The following is a 27,769-nucleotide window of genomic DNA, read 5'->3' as shown; positions in this document are numbered from 1 at the left end:
ACCATATGGTGCCTTTCTAATCACACACTCATAGGACAGGAAGAGACATATTATTATAGAATACTGATCCTTTAGCTGTGTGAAACAATTCTAACTTAAGAGCAGATAGCTGGTTTAAAGTTTTGTAGTTTCAGTGTTATTCTGGTGGGCTATTGAAACTCCTTTACCAGGAGGTTGAATGATGGACACATATCATAAAGACTGCGTTAGTTTAACTTTACGAAGACTTTAATATAAAACGTCATTAACAAACTGGAAAATCAAAAGCCCACTGTGGGTAGGTAGGTATAATTCTTGAAGGAACATTACTTTCTCTTAACTTCAGTATAATAAATGTTGTGACAGAATAAAAAAATGTCAGTTAGGTGATGAGTAAAAAATAAAAATGGAAGAAGTCAATAGACAAGTTGTTCTACATAATGAGCATATGACAGACTTCTAGTATCAAACAAGATGGAGTCAGCCTACTACTTCTCCTCTATCCCACTTATAAAAACTCAAACCTCTGGACAGAATACAAAAGGCAACTACTTGAAGACTCAGAAAAGTAATAGCAGTCAGGCAGGGGAGGGGAGTCAAAACTTGAACAGCCAGTACTGATAAATTTCCTATTCCCACCCCCCCCACACACACACACCCGTATGTCTCAGTTGTGATTCAGGAAAGGTTAGCTGTCTGAGAGGTAGAACTATGCAACAGGTATGAAGAGCAGAATCCCCTGGTCATAAGACCAGGAAAAGAGGGCTCTGAAAGAGAATGTGGAATGAGATCTCTGTTTTGTTGTTTTTCTTCTTTATTTCCTGGCCATGCCTGAGGCCAGCCCCAGGCATGGCACTGCACTATTAGAAGTGGTGCTGGTGGAGTATCTAAACCCCAAGAGATAACTCATCTCCATGGTCAGAGGAACTGGAAAAAGGGGCCCCAGTGGCCTGGATAGTGTGTAGGTTAGAATCTTCTATTCGTTCTTTCTCCTTACTCTTATTCCTTCATCCCAAGGGTGATCCCCATTGCACAAAACAGTGCAACACCATGAGACTTAAAAAGAAACTCATCTTTCTGGCTGGAGGATCTGGTTTAATGGGCCTCTGGGAGCCAGAGAGTTGACGACTCTTTGAAAGAAGACATTTAGAGAAGAGTACACTCTAATTATAGGGAATGAAACAACTCAAATCCTGGAATCATACCTGAGTTGTATATGCAGAAACAACAACAACAACAAAGAAGCAGAGAAAACACTTTGCAAACTAAACTGACATTGGGACTGTCACCCACAGCAGATGATACTGAACTTGCAATCTGAACTTAACTGAATTGATTGACTTCAGAAACAAACTACAAAAAAAAAAAAAAAAAAAAGGCACAACGTTCTCTGGAGGATTTTAACAGGATCCAGAGTCTCATAACATTATATCCAATATGTCCAGAAAACAATACAAAATCACTTGACATACAAAGAACCAAGAAAATTTGATCAGTTCTCATGAGAATAGACAATCAATAGACTCAATTTTGAAAATACTCTTGTGTTGGAATTGTCAAATAAAAAATTTAAAACAGCTTTTATAACCATGCATCATGAGGTAAAGGCAAACACTTCTGAAATGAATGGAAAGGTAGAAGTTCTCAGCAGAAAAAGAGAGATAATTAAAAAGTAATCAAATGAAAATTTCAGGATAAAAATATGTAATATCTGAAACAAAAGTATTTTATGGCCTCAAAAGAATGATGGAAATGTCAGAAAAAGAACCAGTGAACATGACAATAGAATGAAATTATCCAACTGAAGAACAGAGAAGAAAAAACTTGAAAAGAGGCTCAGAGACATGTAGGATGATATCAAAACCTTTAATATTTATATCATTGAAGTCCCTGAGAGAAAAAAGAGTGCAATAAAAGTGCAGGAAAAAATTATTTGAAAAAAGTTATGATTGAAAACTTCCAAATTTGATGAAAGATATAAATTAACAGATTAAAGTATCTTAATACACATGAAATGAGATAAACTCAATGAAATGCAGGCCTAGACATATCATACTCAAACTGCTGAATACCAAAGATAAAAAAATAATCTTGAAAGCAGCCAGAAAAAAAAAAAAAGACACATTGCATATAGGAGATAATTTGATTGCAGATTTCTCATCAGAAACCTTGGAGACCAGAAGGCAGTGGAAGAACATCTTTAAAGTGAAAGCAAAACAAATAAACAAAAAATACCCTTTCAACCTGGAATTTTATATTCAGGAAAAAACTCCTTCAGGACTAAAGGTGAAATAAAGATATTTTCAACAGCTAAAGGAATTTGTTTAGGGTGAAAGGAAATGACATTACAGGAAAGATTGACACATCAAAAGTGGATGAAGAGAGCAACAGAACTGGTAAAGATCTAGGTAAATATAATAGACTATTATTCTTATTTTGAGTTTTAAAAATATTTGTGGGGCTTCCCTGGTGGTGCAGTGGTTGAGAGTCCGCCTGCCGATGCAGGGGACACGGGTTTGTGCCCGGTCCGGGAGGGTCCCACATGCCACGGAGCGGCTGGGCCCGTGAGCCATGGCCGTTGGGCCTGCGCATCCGGAGCCTGTGCTCCGCAGCGGGAGAGGCCGCAACAGTGAGAGGCCCACATACCGCAAAACAAACAAACAAACAAACAAAAAATATATACACATGTGAATGTTAAGAGCAAAAACTACAATATTTATGATGTAATTTTAAATGTGTGTAAATGTAATACATACAAAGATAACATAGAGGAAGGAGGGAAAAAGGTCCTAAAATTAAATATTAACTCTAAGTGAACTGTGAAAAAGCAACCATTAAAGAAACAGTAAAAAAAAAATATATATATATATATATATATATATATCCCAAAACCCAATAGATAAATTGAAAAGAAACATTTAAAAATATTAAAATAATCCAAAAGAAGATTGAAAAGAGGTGAGCCAAGCAAAACACCAAAGAACACTAGAGAGAGATAAATAATAAAATATAGATTTAAATTTAAACATATTAGTAATTTCAGTAAATGTAAATTGTTTAAATAAACCAAATAGAAAACAGTGATTGTTCAACTGGAGACAAATTCAAGTTTTAAGTATCTGATGTCTACAATAAACTCATAATAAATACAATTTTATAGGTAGATAACAAATTAAAAATATGGCAAATTATATGCCAGCTAAAATCTAATCAAAAGAAAGGTGGAGGTGCTATATTAATGTCAGACTAAGCAGAGTTCAAATGAAAGAAAACTTACCAAAAATAAAGACATGCATTACACAATGATAAAAGAGTCAATTCATCAAAAAGACATAATAATTCTAAATGTGTATGCACCTAACACCAGAGTTTCCATATGCATGAAGCGAAAACTGATAGAGCCGAAAAGAGCAATATACAAATCCGCAATTATAGTTGAAGACTTCAACAGTCTTTTTGTAACTGATAAAACAATTAGATATAAAATCAGCAAGATTAAATAAACCTGAAAAACACTGTTATCAACTTTAGCAAATCATATTCATAAAACACTCTACCCAACAATCATATAATCCACATTTTTTCAAGTACACCTGGAACATTCATCAAAATAAATCATTTTCAGGGCAATAAAACACACCTTAAAAAATGCAAAGGAATCAACATCATACAAAATGTGTTTTCTGGTTTTGATGGAATTAAAGTAGATATAAAAGTAGAAAGATATCTGGCATTTTCCCAAGTATTTGGAGATAATACAGCACATTTTTAAATAACCCATAGGTCAAAGACAGAATCTTAAGAGAAATTAGGAGACATGTTGAACCAAACAAAAATGAAGCTACAACATATCAAAATTTGTGCAATGCAGCTAAAGTAGTGCTTACAGGAAAATTCATAGCATTAAAATGCTTGTATTAGAAAAGAAAAAAAGATCTGAAATAATCTAAACTTCTACTTTTAGAAACTAGAAAAAGAATAGTAAGTTAAACCAAAATTAAACATAATAAAATAATCAACAAAATTAAAAGAATAAATTAAAAATATAACAATAATACAGAAAATGAAAGAAACTTTGAAAAGAAAAAAGTAGTGATAAACCTTTAGCCAGACTGACCAAGGAAAAAAGAAAGATACCACAAATGATCAAAACCAGGAATAAAAGGGGAGCAGTTAAAAATATAGTAAGTTAATAATACAGTTAATAATAAAGAGAAAATTTTTGTGACACTGGGTTAGACAAAGAGTTCTTAGATGACACCAAAAACTTGGTCCATAAAATTAAAAATTGATAAATTGGACTTCTTTGAAATTAATAACTTTTGTTTTTCAAAAGACACTAATAAAGAAATGAAAAGACTAACCATAGATTAAGAAAAAATATTTGCAAAGCATATATCTGATGAAGTACATGTAAGCAAATATATAACCATTTCTCAAAACTTGGCAATAAGAAAGCCAATACTTTAGTAAGAAATGGGCAAAAGATTTGAAAAGATATTTGACCAAAGAAGATATATGGGTGACATTTAAGGACCTGAAAAGATCATTCAACTTTGTTAGTCATTAAGGTAATGCATATTAAACTGCAATGAGATACCACCATACAATTATTGAAATGACTAAAGTTAAAAAAAAGAAAGAAAAACAAACAAAAAATAACCTGATAAAACAAAGTGCTGGTGAGGTTGAAGAGCAATGAGAATTCTTATACATTGCTTGTAGAAATACAAAATATTAGGGATTCTTTGGTGAACATTATGGCTGTTTTTATGAACTAAACATACATTTAACATATGACCTAGCAATCTGACTCCTAATTTACTAAAGAGAAATAAAAAGTTATTTTCACACAAAAACTTATAGATGAATTTTTATACAGCTTTACTCATAATTTAGTCTCCAAACTGTGGACAGCCCAAATATCCTTCAACTGGTTACATTAGTTTCCCAGGCCGGTCATAACAAAGTACTATAAACTGGGTGGCTTAAAACAACAGAAATGTATTTTCTGACAGTTCTGGAAGCTGGAAGTCCAAAATCAAGGTGTTGGCAGGGTCATACTCCCTTTGAAGGCTCTAGGGAAAATCCTTACTTGTGTCTTCCCAGCTTCTGGTGGCACCCAGCAGCAAGCCTCGATGTCTCTTGGCTTGTAGACGCATCACCCCAAAGTCTGTCTCCATTGTCACGTGGCTTTCTTCCCCATGTCTCTTCCATGTCTCTGTATTCAAATCTTTCTTTCCCTATTCTTTTTTTTTAACATCTTTATTAGAGTATAATTGCTTTACAGTGGTGTGTTAGTTTCTGCTTTATAACAAAGTGAATCAGTTATACATATACATATGTCCCCATACCTCTTCCCTCTTGCATCTCCCTCCCTCCAATCTTCCCTATCCCACCCCTCTAGGTGGTCACAAAGCACCAAGCTGATCTCCCTGTGCTATGCAGCTGCTTCCCACTAGCTATCTTATTTTATGTTTGGTAGTGTATATATGTCCATGCCAGTCTCTCACTTTGTCCCAGCTTACCCTTCCCCCTCCCCATATCCTCAAGTCCCTTCTCTAGTAGGTCTGCGTCTTTATTCCCATCTTGCCCCTAGGTTCTTCATGACTATTTTAAAAATATTTTTTAGATTCCATATGTATGTGTTAGCATATGGTATTTGTTTTTCTCTTTCTGACTTACTTTACTCTGTATGACAGACTCTAGGTCCATCCACCTCACTACAAATAACTCAAATTCGTTTCTTTTTATGGCTGAGTAATCTTTCCCTATTCTTATAAAGATGTGAGTCATTGGATTTAGGGTCCACCCTAACGTGTCCACTCTCATTTTAACTTGGTTCATCTGCCAAGACTGTAGTTCCAAATAAGGTCACATTCATGGGTAATGGGAGTTAGGACTGGAACACATCATTTTGGAGACATAAGTCCACCTGCTAAACTGGTGATGGGATATACACACTGTGGTATATCCGTTCAATGGAATATTACTCAGAAATAACAATGAACAAACTATTTATACATGTGACAACATGAATGAATCTGAAATGCATTGCGCTAATGAAAAAAAGCCAGATTCAAATCGCTACTTATCATATAATTCCATATATATAATATTCTGGGAAATGTAAAACCATAGAGAGGGAGAACAGGTCAGTAGTTGTCATAGGTTAGAGGAAGAGGGAGGGTTTGATCACGAAGGGGCCGCATGAGGAAACATTTGCGGTGATGTTTCCTGTTTCCTGGTTGGGGTGAACATGACACGACTCTATATATTTGTTAAAATCCATACACTGTATACCAAAAAGAGTAAATTAAAAAAAGAGATTGAAAATAAAAAGTATATCTGGATGTTAATTAGACTTATTTTGGTGAGTTTCTGCAATATATACAAATATCAAATCTTATGTTGTGCGTCTGAAACTAATATAATGTTGTATGTCAATTATATCTCAGTAAAATAAAAATAAAATAAAAAGCATATGGACAGAGTTTGGAGGGTATAGAAAGGCAGACGTTCAAGGAGGATCACAGATGCAGTGAGATGGGGCCTGCTATAAAGGATGGAACTTTAAGGAAAGAGAGTAGTGGAAGAAATACCTTTTTAGAAGTCTTGTTAGTGGTATGAAATATGTTTTCTGCCTCCGTATTACAAGAAAACTTCACTTAAGATGTGTGCTGTTTTCATCAGTGCTTTTGGAATTACATTTTTTTCTTGCTTTTGGAATTAAACAATTTTGAGCCTGGCCTTAAGAGAAGAGCAAGTTAATTATCGGCTATAAAGTAATCAGGGGCCTAAATGAGTTGAGGCCCTTTTTAATGTCAACTGTTTTCAAATGTGATGCACAAGTTAGGCTCTGGAATGTTGAGTTTGATGAGTTTCCTACATAGGAGAGCACAGAGTACACCGCCTACATACACATATTTTCAAAAATCACTTCAATACATATTTTAGACAATCAAGAAAAGAACCAAAATCCAAAATATAAGACAGGCAATTTCTTGGTTTAAAAGAATCTGCAGAGTGAAACTCAATACTTTTAAATTTAAGGATTTATAATGTTTGAAAGTGTTCAAAATTTTAGCGTGATTTTAAAACCTTTGAAAGAAAAGTTATATAATATAAAATTATAATTTAGTGGGAAAAAAAGGTTTAAAATTTATGCTTAACTTCATGAATACCCAGAATTAAAATGTGGTCCTGCAGGAGTGGAGCTGTGGTTGGGACTGGGGGTGAGCAGAAGAAGCAAGCAGATGAAACATTGTTTCACTCTTGACTTCAACAACCTCACAAATAATGGGTAAGCAATTTCTGTTTGCCTAAAATATATTCTCCCTTCTTCCTTCCTAAGAAAAACCCAGTTTTGTTCAGACTGGCAAACTACCCAGATAAGATCCTCTTTTCCAGCCTCCTTGCAGCTAGAGGTAGCTGTGTGACACAGTTCTAGCCAGTGAGACAGTAGGGAAAGTTGACCGAGGTCCTGGCTTTTGCTACACACATACAGACAACTGCCTCTTCCTTCCTGTTCTTTCCTTCTCTGTCTTCTCCTCCCCGTCCTTCTTCCCTTGCCCCTTCCCTCCTTTTTCTTTGCATTTGGAATGTGGATGGGAGGTCGAAGATATAATCATCCTCTGGGACATGGACGGCTTCATGGGTTGAAAGCTTATGCTTAGGATGATGGAGCAGAGAGAGAGAGAGGAGGACCCTGAAATATGGGAGACCCTGGGGAGCAGCTGCACAAGTTCTGACTGTTCTGACTTCCTGTTTCGTGAGAACAGTAAGTCCAGGTCTGGATGATTTTCTATTTCAGGTAATTGAACTCAATCCCCAACGAAAAATGTTTTTGAAAGGATAAATCTAACCAGTAAGAGACTCATAAATGGAACATATACTTACACACTACTAAAGACGATAAAGACAGGAAAATGTTCTGTAAACAGCAAAAAACAAAAATCATATCCAAAGAACTTAAAAATGATAAAAATAAGTCCACATATACCATGTATGATGGTAAATAGAGAACAAAGATTAAAGTAAAATAAAATCTCACTATAACCTGCTTACAAGAGTCACTTCTCAGTAAAGAACGAACAAAAAAGTTAAAATGTTTTTCAAATATTTATCAGGGAAACAACAGCAGAAAAGCATACGTGGTGGCAGAGTTAACATCAGACAAACAGAAATTAAGGTAAAAACATGAAGCCAAAGAAGTTCCTTTATTTTGATAAAAGATGCATTAATTATGAAAGTGTTTTTTAAGAGACATTTACCTAAACTAAACACATTAATCAAAATTTATTAGAAGAAAAAACAAATTGAAAACTTTTGTGAATGTATTTAACATAATCTTTAAAGATCTTGGAGATAAAAGATAAATAATGGCATAGAAAATTTAAAGAATACACTTGAGATTGAAATAATGAGTATATATTAAGCTGAGAATGTGTATTCTTTTTGAGGGTTGAGTGCATTTTCAAAAGTAAAAATTACAAAAATGTACAAAATTCATAGGTTATATACTCTGACCTTTACTCAAGGGAAAAGTACAAAACTTGAGCTGTGTAGCACTGCAAACCATATATCGATGATCTGGAAAATGCCCCTAATATTATGAAAATATAATGTTGTGAAAAAAAGCATAGTTCAAAATTATGCACCTTATTAGCCAAATTTGTTAAATGTGAAGAATGAAATAGTACAGTTTTCACAGTGGCTACCTTTTGTGAAATTAGAGGAAATATAACTTCTGCACTTCTGTGTTTTATGAATTTTCTACCAGTGAGTAGGTACTATATTTGGGATACATGAAAAACAGTAATTGGTCATAAAAGCAGAAAACCAAACTGAATGTACAGCATGAACTTTTTCAGTGTGTGTGTGCGTATGTGTGTGTGTGTGTATGTAAATGTAGAGAGACAAAGGTTTGAAGGAACGATGCTGAAGTATTAATAGTGGTTATCCCAGAGCTATGGGATTTATAAGTTCCAGCATTTCCCAAATTTTCTGCAATGAATATCCATTACTCCTCTAATTAGGAAAAAATAAATATTAATAAAAAATGAAGCACTCATTGGAAGCCTCCCTCTCCAGATGGCATAGAGGCTCATGCTTCAGAGCACCCCGCCTTTCCAAACAAATAGCAATGCAAGTTTAAACTTTTCTTTTTTTTTAAAGGATCATAGCAAAGAAATAGCTGGGCTTAAAAAACAATAGCAATTTAAAGTGCTGAGTGGAGTTGGCCTACAGGTCTAGAAGCCAGAAGAGGAGATCTATGGCTGAGGGTTTAACTTCCGTGGAAAGTAACATCTAAACATGTTCCTTATAAGACAAGCCTTGCGAACCACACTCATTGATTAAAGCCTAGGGCACCGCCCATCCCCCAGGCCCCAGGCCCAAGAGAGGAGGCTGGACAGATGGCACCTGATCAGCCTAGGACCTACTAGGACCCACTGCCTAGTACTAGGAGCAGGGATGGAGCAGGACAAAAGCACTACCGTGTGTCTAAGGAATGAATTGAGTGGCCACTGGGACTGGAGGTTGGATCTGGGATAGCCACAGTAACATCATAGATTAGGAGCCCAGAAATGTCATTTTTAGAACTACTTCAGTGGTGGCAGGTGTGGTGAGAGGGAGGCATGGAGAAGTGATCACAAAAGTTCCAGACAGGAGTGGAGCGATGGTCAATAAATGGGGAGGAGAGAGGAAGAGAGATAGAAAAAAGATAGATAGGGAGAGAGAGAGAATGAGAGAGAGAGAGAGAATGAGAGAGACTAACAGGTAACTTCTTACTCAAAATTCCTAAACACATGAGGAAATCTAATGCAAAGAAAGACCCAGTAAAATCGTCAGTCAAGGCATGAGTTCATTCCAGACGAATTGTTGCAATGGAAGTAGAGGGAAGTCCAGTAAGCAGCTCAGCATTAGTCATTTTCATTATTCACTACAACTTCTTTAAGGAATGATCAGGTGTGTGTAAAAGGGCATGGAAACCAAACCAGCTAATCTAGTTTTCTAATGGCTAGTCTTGTGAAGTGTTTGGTGCAAAAACTGTTAACTTGACATGGCTATATATAATTTTATGTGTAATTAAATTATATATTTTTATATAGATTAATTAAACCTTTGTAAGCCTTATCTTCTGTTTGGGAAATAATCAAAAGTAGGTAGCAAAGGAGATTATTCTACAAACTTAGTGATCATATATGACTCAAAAAGACACTCAGGTTCCTACATCATGAGATACTTGGTCATTTAACAACTTTTTAAAAAGTCAGAGGTCCTAACACGAGTGTCTGTGCAGAAGTATCATGACACCCAAGGGCAGTACCCCCTTGGGATTCGGCCGGATTCCGATTCGTCAGAGTGCTCCTAGGGTAATTGCGTAATGGGGTTCAGTTGGAACTCACAACATAAAAAGTCAATGAAAAAAAGTGCTTCTAGGGAGCCATCCGACGGTAGTAGAAGATGGTCGCGCTGAGTCGTGCCCCTGCAGGACGCTCTGCGTGCTTCTCTCTGGCTCCTCCTCCCAGATGCTGACCTCATTTCCGCTTCACCTCCGTCTCCCACCTGCAGCCCCGGCTACGGTGATCACCAAGTCTGTTCCCTGCTGCCTGGATCTTGCCACTTGTGCCCTTGAACTCATGCTTTCACTTAGAAGCCCCTCTTTCAGGAGCATACGTCCCAGGAGCTGGTTGGGAAAGCTTTTAGGGATTTTGTCCATGACATGGCTGCTTGACTTTCTCATACCTGGAGATGCTCCCGTCTCCCCAGAGACCCTTCTCAGCACTTTATCAGGATAGATTTTTCCTCTCATTTAAGAGAGCCTTAATCTAGGCATAAGAGAGCCTGGTTGTCAGTCCTAGAGTATCTTTGGTAGAATCCCCCAACAGAGATAGGAGGAAATAGCATAGAATCCCCAGGAAAATAAGTACTCCCCTCTCACGACCTGACTCCGTTTCCCAGGGTTCAAATGGTGGCTGTCTGGACTGCTGATACCTCACATAGGAGAGGGTGTGCAGCTGTTTCCCTCTTCAGTAAGGACAAAGCAAGGAAGAAAGGGTCTAACCTGCAGCAAAAGAGAATTCTAGTTAGACTGTCAATAACCATTTTCTACTATTGAAGATAGCTAATCATTAGCATTCCTGTGAGAGATGTGTTTTTAAAGTGAATAGACTCACCAACAACTAATTCTTCTATGCCCATCCTCTAGGGGCTGGGTGTTCAGAGACATCTAAGAAATCATCTCTGTGGGCTTATTGTGGTTGGGTAATGGTTCTTCTACAGGAAGGTTTCTCACCCTCCTCAGTATCGACATCTGGAACCAGATCACTTTTTGTAGTTGGAGGCGGTTCTGTACACTTCAGCATGGGAAGCAGCATCCCTGGTCTGTACCCGCCAGATGCTAGTAGCAGCCCCTCCCCCAAGTCGTCACCACCAAAAATGTCTCCAGACATTGCTCAGTGTCCCCTGGGGGCTGGAGGTGGGGTTAGGGACACAATTGCCCGTGTTTGAGAATCACTAGTCTAAGAATATATTAAAATCAGCGAACCCTGATTTTTTTACGTGACGTGGAGTTAGGAGAGAGGTAATTCTCTTCATAATGCATTTATCTTGAACTGACCAACTAAATGGGTAAAAGAAAATGGAGAGGAGGTAGTAACCTGGTGGAACACCAGAGTTATAATCCTGTCAGGCAGAGTTTAGTCTGCCCCTAAAATAAGATAATGGAAAAAGGGCTACAATCACTCGTTGGGGATCGGAAAGGCGCCTGTAGCGATCAGTCACATCCAGTGTAGCATTAAGGCCCGAGAAGGCAAGCGGTGAAAACAAGTCCTCACTGGCATCAAATGAAAGGTTTTTAACCACATGGAGGAAATCATTTTCTGGGCTGTGCCAGGAAGGGATCTGGAAGGGACACAATTATGGAGATTATGACTAGAGAGACGATTAGAGACTTGGGGAATTCTTGTTTCAAGGACTTGCTAAGGAAATGGGACTGTAATTAGAAAGGGAAGCAGAATGAAGGCTTTTTCCCCCCTCTCTTTTAGGTGAACTAAAAAGCTTCGTAAATACACAGCAAGAACCCACGAAACTTCCAAATCAGTGGGGAAATGCTCTGACTTCAAAAATCACTAATGAATACATCCTAAAGCAAAGTACTGCATGTGAAAATCAGTTTCTCGGTTACTTGTCAAGTCCGGGGCTTCAGGTTTAGGTGTATCCTGAAAAGGCAGCTGACAAGCTATTGAAGTGAAAATTCTGAATAAAATTAGGACAGCCCATTAGTCCAAACAGGGGGAAACATGGTAAAAGATTTAACAGATTTGTGAGCTGTGATTTTTTGTTGTTGTTGATATTTTTACTTTGAAAATTATAGAAAGTAATTTTGGTCTTTTCTTGGGGGGTGGGGGCGGGGCAGATAAGAACCCAAACTAAAATCTGCGGTTTTTCTCGTTTGGCAAATTTCAAAGATATGAAAGCAGAATTTTTGGCACTCAGGGATTGAGAGGCAAATGACATCATATGGCTTAAGGGAAATAGAGAGCTAAAAAAGTATATTTGGAAACTTTCAGAAGCTGGCTGCCGCTGAAATAATTTTGAATTTTTTTCCGGTAAATTTAGTTGTCACAAAATGCGCTAGATTGACAACCCCGCAGAGGAAATTGTGCACGTCTGGGAGACACGATGTCAGCTCGTGCCTGAGAGCACCAGGGCTGGGAGGCCTGCACTTACCTCGTCAGAGCTGGCCTTACGGGGGTGACTCCCCTCACTGGGGACACATTGTGGGGAGTTAAATGATACAGCTGCAGTCCTGTTGGCTTCTAGAGAGGAAGAAAAGCAAGTTTTCACCATCCAGTCTCAGTTTCTGGAGCCTCATGGCATCCCAGAGTGTTACTGGGATGATTTGGGAGATTATTCACCTGGAGATCAGGGTAGTCCTCTCCTGAACGTCTGTGTTACATTGCATTCCCTAGAGAGTTCGTGGAATTGATATCATCTTTAAATAACGGCAGATGAATTTAAACATGGAAGACAAGGTGGTGAGACAGGATGAGTTGGAATAGTATTTCCCCATAAAACCATTATTCACCATTTCCCTCATCCCCTGGAGTGTTAGGGGAAACCAATGGGAAATGGAGAGGTATCAAGAGTTAAAATGGGGCTTCCGTGGTGGCGCAGTGGTTGAGAGTCCGCCTGCCGATGCAGGGGACGCGGGTTCGTGCCCCGGTCCGGGAGGATCCCACATGCCGCGGAGCGGCTGGGCCCGTGAGCCGTGGCCGCTGGGCCTGCGCGTCCGGAGCCTGTGCTCCGCAACGGGAGAGGCCACAGCAGTGAGAGGCCCGCGTACCACAAAAAAAAAAAAAAAAAAAAAAAAAAAAAAAAAAAAAAAAGAGTTAAAATGAACCAAGGATGGGAGAACTGAGCTAAGATGAATTTTTCTGTCCTCCCTTTTCTCTTTTCTCCCCAAGCCTATTCACTCTCAACAACCAACCGAGAGTGTATGGCTTTGCAGAGAGATGGTAAATAAAAAGTTATATAAGAAACATACTTAAATGAGAAAAACATATTAGAATGGGATAAAAATATCAATAAAATAAAAAGGAAAGGATAGAAAGGGCACCCTCAGAAATGGGAAGACTCTAAAGGTACCAGACAAAAAATCAGGATGAGTAACACATAGTAATTTTATGTAAGGTCTGATCTGTGTTCTGATGTATTCCATCCTCCAAGCCCAGCTCTGAGCTGCTCACTAAATTCACCTTGGTGTTGATCCTAGCATTGGAAACACAGAACTGGGCTGTGGGCTGTGCTCATCTATATATTGATGTGCAATCAATGTCCTTCTTGTTTTCAAATCTTGATTCAAAACATTTGATTTCCTTCCCTCATTGCCCATCATGGCGCTGGATTGCCCACAGCCATGACTATACCGGGACACGTGTCAATGATTACCCCTGTAATCATCTCAGAAGTACTGCTTTCTGATTATGGGTCCCTCCTTGTGCCTCCCCTCCACTTTCTGCCTCCCACCTTACTTGCTCCAGGATCTCACTCAAACCGGAAGAAGAGGAAAATTCTGAGTAATGCAACCTGTCAGCTCTCTCCTTGCTTTCCTTCCCTGCTACCCTGAAACCATGGGGATGAATTCTGTCTAGTTCTTGCCCTCTGATTTACTAGCTTGGGTTTTTTTTTTTTTTTTCCCCTCCCTTTCTTTCCTTTTTCTGCAGGATAACCCTGGCACTTGTGGACTGGATTTTATCTCCTTTTGTTTCCCCAAAGTCTCTGTTACATCAATTATTCCCTCTTTTTCTTAAATCTTCAATTACGCTTTCTCTACACTGGCTTCTTCCCCCTCTGGCTACAAACATACTTAGATCTCCTTCATTTTAGGAGAAAAACATACCCTACAAAACAACTTCAGTTCTCCCTCAACTATTATCCTTTTCAGACTCCCTTTAGAAGGAATGCCTCTCTTTCCTGACCTACACTTGACCCATGAGCACAATTTGATTCTGCTGCTGCCCCACCCCTTTTCACTGAAACTGCTCTGGGAAAGGTCAAATCAGCTCCTAATTGTCAAATCCAATCATCTACTGTTGTCTTCCTTTTACCTGGCCTCTCAGTAGCCTGACACCAGTATTTATTTCTCTTCTTTGAAATTCTTTTTTTCTGATTTTTCCTCCCACTTTTGAATACTCATTCCTTTAATCCTCCCTGGTGCCTTTCCCTTTATCCTCTACCTAAATGTTGACTCTCCCCTTGGTACCACCTTCACCTGTTTCTCTCCTCATTCTACAAGCTTTCTCTGGGCAGTTTTATTGCTCCCTTGTTTTCAACCATGTCTTCCCTGTGGATGACTTTAAAATCATGTCTCGAGTCCTGACGTCCTGCCTGAACTCCCCTCTAGTATTTCCAGTTGTCTTCTGGTAATTCAAATTCAAGTTGTCAAACACTGAACTCACTATCCCCAGAATCTAGCATGGTGGTTGGCATGCAGCAGCCTTGCTGAAGCAGAAGAGGAGAGTTTCCAAGCTGGTCACACCTGCCTTCTCCTTTCCCCTGGAGAGTTTAAAATCAGGCAGATACAAGCTGGTGATCCCCATCCTGACTTATCTTCAGAATCTCCACCAATTCTGTAATTATGGAAAACAATGAATTCAAACTCTTGTATACACTGATGTGTTGACCAGCTTTGCGGTAGGACCAGAAGGCCTTGAACAGCCTGAGTTCTGGGCAGTATAGAATTGCTAGAAGCTTCAGTATTATCTCTGTATGCCTTAATCTATTCTTGTTACTTCCCTGTAAAGAGATAATCAGCACATCCTGGAAATTCTAGCTCTGGAATTCTGCTATGCATGTACGCCACCAGGCCCTGTTACATCTCAAGGCTCAGCTCTGCTATTCTCTGGGTACAACATTTATTAGCCAAGTTATTTTAGTCCAGGTTCATTATCCCTTCTGGTAGAGACTGACAAGTCAGCCTTCACCCAAGATTTTGGGAGGCAGAGAGGGACACTCTGTCAGCAGGTGGTACCATCAATCTCAGATCTCATCAGATGAAAGGTGGTTCGTCTGAATGCCTGTCTCATGAGACCCAGAGAACAGAGCAATAGAAAAGTGTTTAGGGTAAAAGCCCTGGGGGCTCTCCCCAAACTCTTAAAATACAAAACATCCCTATCAGTGGTCACATCTTAAGCTATTACCTATTTATAACAAAACTTAACATTAGCAGTGGTTGGTTGGGGCCACTTGAAGCATTCCATAGGTTTATTCGGGGTAGAATGGTACCTAAAAAAGAAAGGGAGTCTTGGAGCAGTGAAAAAAAGAAAAAGAAAAGAAAATCAAGAATAGGAGGCATTTAGGACACAAAGACAAACCCTACTGCGCTATTTTTCTTGGGGTCAGCAAAACTACCCCAGGATTTCTGGCATAAACAGCTAAGAGAGCATGGGGGGATGGGGGGGTCATTGTTCCCCCCGGGAGCAGTGTTCCCTTTTTGGATTTGTGCAGCACCAGGTCTAATAAGGATAAAAACATACGTGGATCAAGCTCACATCAGGCTGTCAAGGTTTTGCACTGGAAGTCAGCATCCACCTATGAGAGGTTCACCTATGGCTGGAGATGGATGTTGGACTCGTTCTAAGAATGCAGAGACTTTATTGCCTTGATGGGAAGGCAATTCAAACAAGGATAAAATATATGAATTATTGATTACATAATTCCTTTCTGTCTTTACTACTTTTATCTGGACCCACATTTGACAGTGTGTTTAAGGGGGTCTATGGGAAGCAGATGCCAGACGCTGCTCGGTACAGGCTGAGTGCAGAGGGGAGGAGGGGGGAAGGAAGTCTGCATGTGCAGGAGGGCCGCACGGCTAACAACTGGAAGGCACTTTCTAGGGGGACACGTGGAGCCTTATTTAATCCTCCCATGGTGTTTCAGTCCGGATGCTCTCAGATCTTCCGAACTCGATGCTTTTATCTTACACTGCCTCAGTTGATGCAGATGAGAAAGTCCCGTGAGGCAGTCATGTCACCAAAAAGACTCTGTCCTCAGCTCTTATTGTTCTAATTGCATCTGCTCTGTCAGGCATTGGAATTGACACAGCCAATCACTAAGGACAACTCTTAAGTGAGGAACCATTCTTGAAGACACTGCCGCAGCATTGCAGATTTACAGATATTTTCTCATTCAATTAAGAAGATGGAGACCATTCAACCCCTGCTCGTCAGAGACCTAGACTTCCTGTAACAAACTTCTACCCAGCTAAATTTGGCTGCAGAACTCCTTTAGAAGAGAAAATTTGGGCCTTGGCCCCTGATTTGACGCCCAGTATTTTAAATATTCAAAGGAGCTGTGCGTGCTGCAGAACAGAATGTCCTTCCAGTTTACCTCACCCAAGCTCTCCTTTTGACAACTTTGCTCGCAGAAGGGAAAAAGTTGTCCACTGAATATGTCTCTTAACACCTTGCATCTTCTCTCTACAACCAAGGAGAGGGGGTCAGCAAGGCTGTGCCATCCCTTAGGGAAGCATAAAGGGTTTAATCTGTATATAGCAAACATGTGACTTACTGACTGTGGTTGTTTGATATAAACTCTCTCAACCTACTATGGACAGAGGGGTCTCTAACCATAAATGGGCCTTGCACCTGACGTGGAGACTTTGGCAGGTGGAAGGCAGGAGCAGCTAAGATACCAGGGCTCAAAGGTAGTAATCATTTAAACAACTAATCCTGTTAAGGAACAGTATATATACAGTAAAGTACTCAAATCGTACATGTAAAGCTTGACGAATCCTCCCAACCCCACATACCTAAATCAAGTTATAGAATACTGCCAGTATTCCAGAAAGTTCCATCCTATCCTCTCCCAGTACATACCCACTAAAGCTTACCATTACTTTGAATCTTATTCCCCACAGATTCGTTTTGGCTATTTTTGAATCCTTTTGTATTTTGCTTTTTTTTTTGCTCATCATTATGTTGGTGAGATTCACTATAATGCTGTTTGTAGTGTAAGTTTGTCCCTTTTTATTACTGTTTAGTATGCCACTCTATGGATGTACTAAAGTATATTTACTCATTCTATTGTTGATGGACATTTGAATTGTTTCCAATTCATGGCTCATGAAAAACACTGCTGTGAACATTCTTATACCATTGTATACATTGGCAAAAAGTTTCCCAAAATGGTTATAATAATTGATACTTCTACCATCAGTGGAGGAGAAATCCAGTTCTACATTTTCAGCAATACTTAGTATTTTTAATCTTTTACATTTTAGCCATCCTGCCAAGTGTGTAGTGATATCTCATTGTTCTTTTTTGTTTTGTTTTGTTTTGTTGCGGTACGCGGGCCTCTCACTGTTGTGGCCTCTCCCGTTGTGGAGCACAGGTTCCGGACACGCAGGCTCAGCGGCCATGGCTCACGGGCCCAGCCGCCCCGTGGCATGTGGGATCTTCCCGGACCGGGGCACGAACCCATGTCCCCTGCATCGGCAGGCGGACTCTCAACCACTGCGCCACCAGGGAAGCCCCTCATTGTTGTTTTAATTTGAATTTTTCTGATGAATATACCTTTTTTTCTGATGAATATACCTTTTTTGCCCTGAGCATCACTTCATGTGCTTATTGGTCATTTGGATAGCCCATTTTTGCAGTATCTGTCCAAGTGTTTTGCTCATTTTGAAAAACTGGGTTGTTTGGTTTTTCTTATGGATTTATAGTAATTCCGTGTATATTCTAAGATTATTTGTCAAGTATACATATATGGCAAATATCTTCTCCTAGATCAGTTGCTTCAAAAGTGCTGTCTCTCCAGAGTTCTCTCTTGTTGATGGTTACGCCTAATTCCAGCCTTCTAGTACTGAAGTCCAAAGGAAACGAGGACTTCCCCAGGGTGGAATGGAGATTCCCATCTCGGGGGTTATCCAGTGGGAAGGTGCATTTTCTGTGAAGCTGTCCTTAACCCCCCACACTATGTTCTTTCCTGTCTTGGGATGCCTTGTACGCATGTCTGCTAGCATCCATATCACATTGCAGTGGGTGTCATGTCAGTCTCTTCACTGGACTGTGAGCTCCTGGAGACCCAGAACATCTCATCTCATCCACGCAACCTCAGCAACCTACTTGGAGCCGGGCACAAAGTCCACTTAGTTGTTGCTCAAGTACCGCGTTCAAAGCAAACAGATGAATGGGATGATTTTCAGCATAGAAGGGACATACCGGATCTGCATTTTAAGTAGATAATTTTGGTGACAGTATGGAGAGAGAGGCTACAGGCCTCAAATATCAAGTGGCAGTTTAGATCACACTGGTTTAGATAGCAAAGCCGGAGAAAATATGCTGAACAATAACAGGAAAGGTCTGCCTGTGTTTTTCTTCTACAGACAAGGGATGCACAATCTACCCCAAGGCAATGATGATGTCAAATTTTGTTAGAGAATTTACCGACTCTGACTCTGTGATAGATGACAATACAAGACAACAAAAAAGGATATGTCACCAAGCCCCAAGTGACAAATGCCAATTGAATGGTACAGACAGTCAGAGCTAAGAGTTCAGCGGAGCTAGCGATTAGGATGAGCCGCCATGATCAGGATTTTACAGTGAAGTTTTCCCCTAATGCTATGATGTTAGCTGACATGCGTTCTTTTATTTTATTTTATTATGATGATAGAAATATTATTACAAATGTGGGGCTAGAGTGAGTTGAATGAGAAAATATAAAAGATGAAGCCTGCTCTTTTTCCTATCTCTCAGCCTGGGTATCAGCACTGGGGAGAGAGTGGTGAAAGCTTCCAGAGCCGCAAGGATTACCACCGCTGAGCTTGGAACAGCAGCGGCTCTGTAGCTGCTGCAAACTGCCGGCTCTTGGGTGTGGGTGACTCAGCCCCTCTGTGCTCTGGGCCCTGCCTCTGTGCTTCTGCTGGGCTCGGTTCCAGCCAAGAGGATGTGCTGTGGGACCCTGATAACCCTGACCTAGGCTTTCTGGGGATTTATAGATGGGGGAATGCCTGGCTTGGAAATCCTCCGGTTACAATTTTAATTCAGAATTGATAACACTCAGAAAATCTCACAAACTTTCATTTTTTTAAAAAGTGGTAAGATTTTTTTTTATTGCAGTAAAAGATACGTAACACACAATTTACCATTTTAACCATTTTCAAGTGTACAGATTTGTGGTCTTATGTACACTCACACTATTGTGCCACCATCACCGCCAGCAGCTCCAGAAATTTTTCATCTTCCCAAACTGAAACTCTGTCCCTGTGAAACAATTCCTCCTCTTTTGCCTCTCCCCCCAGTCCCTGGCAACCACCCTTCTTGTCTCTATAACTTTTATTATTCTCGGTGCCTTGTGAAAGTATAATCAATGAGTATTTGTCTTTTCATGACTGGTTTATTTCACTTAATAATGTCTTCCAGGTTTATCCATATCGTAGCTTGTGTCAAAATTTCCTTCCTTTTTAAGATTGAGTAATATTCCATTATATATATACACCACATTCTCTTTATTTATTCGTAAAGTTTAATTTTACTGTTTCCACTTCTCCAAAGTGAATGTGGATATTTTTATATCTTTTAACATATTATCAGAAGAAGAAATAAAGTAGGGAGAGAAGGTAATGAACGTTTGTTGAGAAACTCTTATGTGCTTGGCACCGGGCAGCATTCTTTATACACTGTAACCATTCCTGTCTCACAACAGCACCATGAGGTGGGCGTTATCGCATCAATATTCAGATGAAGAAAGTGGAGCGATTTGTACCCAAGCATGTTGGACCACAAAGTTCATTCATTTCCCACTACTTTGCTGTGCATAAGACAAAGCCCAGAGAAAGCGGACACTGTCCGATTTTGAAATGTATAAAGTTTATCTTTGGTTATTTCTTACACTTTTAACATCTTCCCACTTTCAGTACCCCCTCCTGCATCCCCAGGGAATCTGTCATCTGAGCCAGCCTTGGTTCTAGCATCATTAAAGAGGAATCATTTTCTTTTATTGAACAAGCCCATAGCTGGATACGAAACACCGTACGATTATTTCAATAGATGCTGAAAAGCATTTTAATTCTTCACATTCATCGTTTTAAAAAACAGCTCTAACCCTTAGCAAACTGAATGACAACAGCCAAGTCCCTTGACCTCAGATTCTTCATCTATAAAATGTGAACTGTTATCCCTCCAACTCTTAAATTTCTTTTCTCTCTTTTAATTCAATGCAATGCTGTTTCTTTTCCTTTGTAAATTACATTGCCATTTGTTTCTGTTTTGCTTTACAATCCTGGAAGATACTTTAGTGATGGGAACGCTGAGTCATAGAGAAGAAAAATTGTGTTTGGGGGCTGGGAGCTTGCACTGTAGACTAACTCTAGAAGCATCAACCCAAGAACTCGGACCCAGCTAAGCCATGGAACAGCTAAGCCATGGAAATACTGCTGACTGATGGACTCATTCAGTTTTGGTACCAATACCACCTGGAACCTGTCACCTCTAAGTCCTGCTGTGCTGTGGGAAGAGAAAGGGACTTGGAGCCACACAGACCGGCCACTTACTAGTCATGTCCTGTTTGGTGTCTCATGTGAATATATGAGTATCTCATAAGGTTGTCTTAAAGATTCTATGATGTAGTGAATCTACTGCTGCTAATAGATGCCTGACATCCAGCGGTGGCTTCATTTACGGTAGCATTAGTATTAACAGAACTTGCATAAACATAAGGAAGGCATTTCAGCACATAGGGTGATCCCACAGCAAATGAGAGCGATCTCAGGACTGAGCTTGCTGTCACTGGAGGTATTTAAGCAGAGGCTTGAAAACCACTTGATACAGTGAATTCAAACCCCTCCTCTGGGTATTGGACTAGGTGGTTTTCAGGGTCCAATCTGATTCAGAGAATTAGTGATTCTAGATCCTTATCCATTTCTTAACTCCTTAAACTATTTTTCAAATTCATGTTCATAATTTATCTGTTTTCAAAAATTTAACAAGTAACAGTTTTAGTGATAATCATTGCATTTCTATATTTATAGATAACTGGCACATATGGAGGTGGAATAGCACAATTTGATATTTTCTCATGTGCCAGATTTTTTTTTAATAAATATAGAAAACCCTTATAGTTATGAAAAACTATTTGTTAAAATTAAACATATATGCAACTGGGCATCTGTTCTGATATATCCGATCTCTTGAGAACTGGTTTTCCTGTTGCCGTTGGATGGAACCCAGTATTAGCCCAGAGTTTAAGGGCTTTAAGGCTCAGGGTACTCAAATAAAAATGGAGAAAAAGTTACTAATTCCTGCACGTAATGCACTCCTATTTATTCTGGTTAAAATTTAACTTTGAATCTATAAAAATTAAAAATTATCCCCTCCCTGCAAAAAGCTATAGTAGAATTCTTTTTCCTTTTTTCGATGATAAGAGTTTCATGTGGATTGCATGGTACATTGGATTTTAGAGCCAACTAGATTTGGGTATAAATTCTGGCTCTCTTTCTACTTGTGTGATCCTGGGCAAGTTATTTAACATCTTTGAGTCTTCTTTTCCCACCAGGAAAAGGCATAGAGTAATACCTATGTTTAGGTAATTTATACGGGGGAAATAACATCAATAGAATGCTTTGCTTGCAGTAGACATTTAAAAATCTTTATTTCCTCTTTGATGTGTGTGAGCCTGTGCATTTTGGAAATGACGATGGGGATTTTATTGACAATGGCAATAGTTATTAAAGTCATATCTACCAATTATTGAGTGCTTCCTATGTGCTGGGTACTAGATTTAACATTTAAAATACATCTCTTTTAATCCTACCAACAATTCCATGGGATATATGGCAGCAAGACCATTTTACAGGAGAGGAAACTGACTATTAAAGAAGTTAACTTCTTGAAGGTCCTAAAAGTTGTCAGTGGCAGAACTGGATTTCAGACCCAGGGCAGGCTGATTCCAGAGCCTGATTTTAAACTTACTCTATAAGGCTTAGCTAATATTCTAGAAGATTCTTTAAAAGAACTAAAGCAACGGTGTTTTATACTGAGCATAGATGATGCTCTCCTTTTCATTTCACTCAGGTGAGAGCTTTTTCTTTTGCGTGGTTAAATTTTCATGATCTGCCATCTTTTTGTAATCACAACTCCCATAGATTTTGATAGGTAAGCGCTGGACCCGGGACTCCTTGCTGTTGCTATGGGTTTTAGTCTCCTATTAGGTCTGTTTCTGCCACTTTTATGTCTTGCTTATGGTAGAGAACAAAAAATATGTATTTACTGTCCTCAGGTTATTCATATGCAGGGTGAAATATTCCAGGCAATATGATCTAGACAAAATTATCGATTAGTGAGTTTTATCTTTTGTCTCCCTTCACTTGGGGGGATTTCACTGTGGGTCTGTTGCACCCTCTGCCTCCATCAATTGTTAGGTCCAGCTGCTTACATTCCCCTCGGAGTGCCCATGGGGAGGGAGCCTCACCCATGGTGGCCTCGGCAGAGTGACTGGTCCTTACTGCCCGGTGACTGCCTGCGACCCCAGAGAGCTTCCAGAGATGCTGCGAACACCGGTTCTTTTGGGTTAGAAGGACACAACTCTTAGTTTTCACTGAATGTCAATGTCTAATTTGTCAGCTTCCAATTTAGGCTGATTTTTGAGAATTCAAAGCTCCTTTCAGACAAATTAGGTTAAGCTGCTCGCGGTGAGGGAGCTGCTTGACCTTGAGTCATTTTCTCTTTCTTTTTCGAAGGAGAGTTGACAAAGGGGCTGACAGATGAGAGTTAACACGTTCTGGAGAAGCCAGAGAGAGCTTATGAGCATAAATATACAGATCAAGGAGCAAGTAAATATGTCAGAGACAGGTGGCATCATCTCCGAAACAGAAACAACACACCTTTTTGATGATTATTTCTAGTGCCAAAAGAATTTCGTGGTATGTATTTTAAGTGGTTTTCTGTATTCAACTTCTTGATATTTAACAGATTCTAAACAAGTTATACATAGGTAATATAAAAAAAAACATGAAGAGACTCAAGAATGTCAAGGGTCTGATATCTTATTTAAAATACAGTTGTACCTCTTTTATTTTTTAGTTAGATCAGTGTTTTTCCTGTATCCATAACAAAGATGCTGCTCTTAGGTTCAATAAACTCTTGTCTCTAATGTCACAGAGAAGGTCCCTAAAGAAAATCACATGGTGTTTTGATCCCAAATTGTAGACCACCTGGAGGAGAATAGGGAGACTCAGTTCAAAAGGAATATATGATGGTCAGGAGGGCTTATTAAAGCAGGTGGCTGGGCCCCACCAGAGTCAGATATGGTAAGTTTGGGGTGGGGCCTGAGAGCTTGCATTTCTAATAAGTTACCAGGTGATGCTGACACATCCTACTTTAAGAAACACTGATCTAGTGTAGGGCTGTCTAACAGATTTATAATGTGAACCATGTATGGAATTTTAAACCTTCCAGCATCCTCATTAAAAAGTTAAAAGGAACAGGTGAAATTAATTATAGCAATGTATCTTATTTAACGTAACATATCCAAAATATTATCATTTCAACATAGTCAATATAAAAATGATTAATGAGATAGTTTGCATTCTTATTTTGGTATTAAGTCCTGAAGATCTGGTGTGTATTTTATGCTTACAGCGCCTCGGATTTCAGACTAGCCACGTTCCAAGTGCTTAGGCGTCACATGTGGCCACTGGCTATTGTATTAGAAATTGAACAGTGAGTATTCCCATAAATTACATTGCAAATGAAGAGCTTAGAGAGATCAAAAGTGATTTTTTTTTTAAAGCTCTTGCTGTACATCAGAAGCACATGGGAGAACTTTTCAAATCTACTAATGCCTCAGGTCCAGTTCCAGAAAAAAATCTCATTTAGTTGGTCTGGGGTTGGGGGTAGGCACCAGTATTTGAAAAAATCTCCCCCAAGTGACTCTAATGTGCAACCTGGGTAAGAATCACTGGGGCCAATGGAAACACAACTGAATTTAGGATTCACCTGTACACCTATGATCCACCTCCATGTTTCCTTGGTGATCTGGTCTAAATGAGTGTGTCCCCCCAGAATTCACATGTCGAAACCCACAAAGCTGATGGTATGAGGAGGCGGGGCCTTTGGAGAGTGTTCAGGTCATGAGGGCAGAGCCCCCACGAATAAGATTCGTGTTCTCGTGAAAGGTATGGCCCAGAGCTTCCTAGCCCCTTCTATCACAGGAGGACACAGCGAGGAGGCAGTCTGCAGCCCAGAGAACCTTCACCAGAATGCGACCGTGCTGATGCCATATGCTTGGACCTCCAGCCTCCAAAATTGGATGAAATAAATTCCTGTCGGTTACAAGCCCCCCCGTTTTTGTTTTTTTTGTTATAGCAGCCCAAGTGGACTAAGACGGCTGGCAAAGGGAAAAAGAAAAGAATACTAATACTAATAGGGCATCTACAACTGTGAAGCAGACACTTCCAAGAAGTTTATTTAATCCTTATAACCCTGTGAGCGGATCTCACTGCTGTTTCGCAGAATAGTCGAAAGGCAGGAAGGTCAAGTTGGTCCACCAGCTTCAGTGGTACTGCATCAACAGCAGGTACTAAGTTGCATGTGAAGCAACTAATTCCAAGACCCCCTCTTTCTACTGTATTATCTTGTCTGAGCTGTCTTACTTAACTCTAAGTCAAATGTCCCTTCCACTAAAACTGGGCACGAGCTCCCTTACTCACCTGTTGGACTGATACAATTCCCTCACTTTAAAAGAAAAACAAACACAATTTTTTAAAGATAAATTTATTTATCTATTTATTTATTTATTTTTGGCTGCGTTGGGTCTTCGTTGCTGCGCCCAGGCTTTCTTTAGTTGTGGCAAGTGGGGTCTACTCTTCTGTGGCGCGCGGGCTTCTCATTTGCGGTGGCTTCTCTTGTTGCGGAGCACGGGCTCTAGGCACACGGGCTCAGTAGTTGTGGCTCGCGAGCTCTAGAGCGCAGGCTCAGTAGTTGTGGCACACAGGCTTAATTGCTCCGTGGCATGTGGGATCTTCCTGGACCAGGGCTCGAACCCATGTCCCCTGCATTGGCAGGCGGATTCTTAACCACCAGGGAAGCCCAACAAACACAAATTTCATTAGTAATAAGAAAATGTAATCAGTGGCTCCTTTCCATGGAGAATCTAGGTACTTTTCCAAATGTTTGGAGGTTGGTAAAAGCAAGATGATTAAAACAGGCTGTTTCCTCTTACTTTTCTGTTTTAAAGGGAACTTCTTCTGGGTCATCATTTATATTTGATTCTCCGAGTTGAAAGAAATGTCCGTGTGATGTCTGAGACACTTTTCTAGCCTTGACTTAGGTATTTAACTTTCCCTTTCTTAGAACTTGCAAGTCATATGGTTTGCAGGAATATGGGACCATTGGCAGCAGGGTGTGTGCTATGGATTCTGGTGTCCTGGTGGAGGGAGGCCCTGCAGGTCATCATTCTGTGCAGCTCTGGCGGTCAGGGTCAAGGGCAGAGGGCTATTGACTCACTGGGAACTACTGTTCCACATTCTCGCATATTTTTATTATGAGTTCTCCTGGATTTGTTTGTCTAAAGGTCTTTTGTGATTTTCTCTTTTATGGAATTTAGGATATTTAATGTGTGATTTGAATCTCAGAACTGAAGTGACTTAAACCCTTATCTATTTCAACTTATTCTCTTCCGCCCACTAGTTTTAAGTCTAGATTATGTCTGTTTGATGGTAAGAATTATAATTACATTCCAATATTTCACTTATAGTGTTTTCCTGGCCCACTTTTCATGTAATTCAAAATGATTAAACAAAATAAAACAGGAATTTGGGTCTCTCATTGATTTCAATTGTCCTCAATTTCTCCTTTAACATTAATAGTGTAAGTAGATCTACCTAATTAAACCAATTATATGTTATTCTTGCCATTTAGGCCACGAGTGTGACCTTGGAATCCCACTGCTGAGAACCTTAGCCCTGAAATACTTTCTTGCAAACTTCTATTTTTGAATGCCTGGCTCTAAAAAAAAAAAAAAAAAAAAAAAACAATAATAACCCTGTTTAAATCCATGTCACACGTTTCTGAAATCTGGTGACTACTGGTTCAAATGAAGGCATTTAACCCATCTTTTATTAACTTATTAACACGTGGATTTCGTTATGGATCTGAGGACCGGACAGGCAGGTAGGGATTTTGAAAGATACTAGTATGGAGGTTTGGCCAATTTATACTAGATTCAAGTCAACAAAAAAAGAGAAAACTCCAGATTGTAGGCAATCTTATCCACAAGTAGAAAATAAGGTTGGATGGTTAGGTCTGGTTGAATTAGGTGAACTCAGACAATTAGGCAAAATAGTTTTCTTTCCAAATTTTGTTCTTGATAAGAAAGGGCATTGCACATTTTCTCATCAGGTGTTACCGAAATGAGTCTGAGTCATGTGCTGCGGGCTGCCTGGTGGTTGTAGTCAGAGAGGGCACTTTGGCTGCCCTCAGCTTAACTTAGTCCCACTCCAAAGTTACTCCAGATAACAGATGAAAACAGCATACTTGCTCTCTGAGTCCCCTGCGTCCCTTCTGGTCAGACTAGATTTCCCTCCTGTACAACAGGATGTTAAATGTGACTTGTCCTGAAATCTGTCTGTTTCACTCAGCTGAGGCCTCCCAGGCAGAGGACCACATGATAGCTGTCAAGTATCCCCCTCACTGAAGCTGTGTGCACGAGCACCTCCTGCGCACAAGGAGGCTGTGAGTCCAGGCTGTCATCATCAGCCATCCACCTTCAGTCTTTCCAGAGAGGTGTGGTCTTGAGGACCGCTTAGGGACAGTGGCCAGTGTGTGGTACATTCTCTACCACCCCCAGCAGTGGGAGGACATTCACGAAGCCAACCGAAGGAGGGAGCTTCAAGAAAAGCCAGCAGCCAGTTTGCCGTGTCTTCCGGAGTTTGGGGAACACAGACACTCTGGAAAGGTGCACGCTGGCTGGAGCTGGCAGAGAAAGAGAGGCCTGAGTTCCCAGCAAGGGGCATACCCTCCCAGGGCAGGGCGAGGGGGCTTGTCTTCCAGGCCAGGCAAGGGCCTGACAGACGGAGCCAATCTGGAGTTGACTTAGAGGGGTTTTGCCCAGGAAGGCCACCGGAAGGGCCGATTTGACCCCAAGGAGGGATGGACATTTCATTCAGGGTCAGGAAAGAGTAAGCCCAGGCTAGTTGTTTGAAGGGAATGTAATAGAAAATACAAAGTTTGTGTCTGTTATCATCCTACAGAGTGGTGCTTCAATAAAATGGTTATAAAAATGC

The 27,769-nt window shown here is 40.0% G+C and overlaps 1 long non-coding RNA gene across 5 annotated transcripts in view; it reads left to right on the top strand.

Annotated features, from left to right (window-relative positions):
* Positions 1-24,758, top strand: part of LOC141276108 (uncharacterized) — a 381,052-nt gene extending 356,294 nt beyond the window's left edge. For all 5 annotated transcript variants that reach the window (XR_012325058.1, XR_012325055.1, XR_012325054.1 and 2 more), the window contains 3 exons: positions 23,225-23,407; positions 24,126-24,206; positions 24,698-24,758. This is a non-coding gene — a long non-coding RNA (uncharacterized lncRNA). The remainder of the gene's footprint in view (positions 1-23,224; positions 23,408-24,125; positions 24,207-24,697) is intronic.
* The last annotated feature ends 3,011 nt before the right edge of the window (positions 24,759-27,769 follow it).

Source organism: Tursiops truncatus, chromosome 12 (assembly GCF_011762595.2).
Source record: "Tursiops truncatus isolate mTurTru1 chromosome 12, mTurTru1.mat.Y, whole genome shotgun sequence".
Classification (NCBI taxonomy): Eukaryota; Metazoa; Chordata; class Mammalia; order Artiodactyla; family Delphinidae; genus Tursiops; species Tursiops truncatus.
This window is presented reverse-complemented; position numbering and strand designations above follow the sequence as displayed.